Genomic DNA, 706 nt, shown 5'->3' on the forward strand with positions numbered 1-706 from the left:
CTACTATATTGTAGTGATGTTTACAAGATCTTTTATTATATGTATCAGTAAAAGCAATCTAGTGGTAAAGATTTTCAGTAGCACAAGATCAAAAATAGTCAAACAAAAACAATCACTATTGTCTCTGTCTGGGAAACCTTTTGCATGCAAGTGATTCATACGGAGAACCTTAAATCCATGAAGAAATGGAAAAAGTGATTAAAAAAAAGGCCAATCTGCTTGGGTTTTAAATCACCCTTTCACTGCTTTCAAAAAAAAAAAAAAGCAAGTCCTGAATCAAAGACGAGGGGAAGAAACTACAATCCCTGCACTTCTAATTTTGACAGTAAACCTGGTACAGTGTTACATTATTTCCCAATGTCACTGGCTTAAATAAATGTACCTATAATTGAAGACTCATATCTTGAAAAAACAAAATGGATGAATCAAGAGTGGAATGCAAACGCCTGATGGATAAGATTTGATTGAGCCACTCAAAGGTGACACTATAATTGGCTAACAAATAAAGAGAAATCAGAAGTTTACTCATGAAACGGTTTCACATACAACTGTCAAAAATGTTCATGTTCAGATACCTAGTGACTCTTAATTGCTTTCAAGAATAATCACTATCTGGCAACCCATAATTGCAGTTGTCTGTTTATTATATTTTCTCTGAGATAAAGATTATATTGAGAAAATATGAGATAGACTGATATGTAATGAT

General features: G+C 32.7%; 1 protein-coding gene across 1 annotated transcript in view; it reads right to left on the reverse strand.

Moving 5' to 3' along the window:
• Positions 1–706, reverse strand: part of LOC119592299 (signal recognition particle 19 kDa protein-like) — a gene marked incomplete at its 3' end in the record, with an annotated part of 7,324 nt that overhangs the window by 3,179 nt on the left and 3,439 nt on the right.

This window comes from Penaeus monodon, chromosome 30 (assembly GCF_015228065.2).
Source record: "Penaeus monodon isolate SGIC_2016 chromosome 30, NSTDA_Pmon_1, whole genome shotgun sequence".
In the NCBI taxonomy this organism is placed as follows: Eukaryota; Metazoa; Arthropoda; class Malacostraca; order Decapoda; family Penaeidae; genus Penaeus; species Penaeus monodon.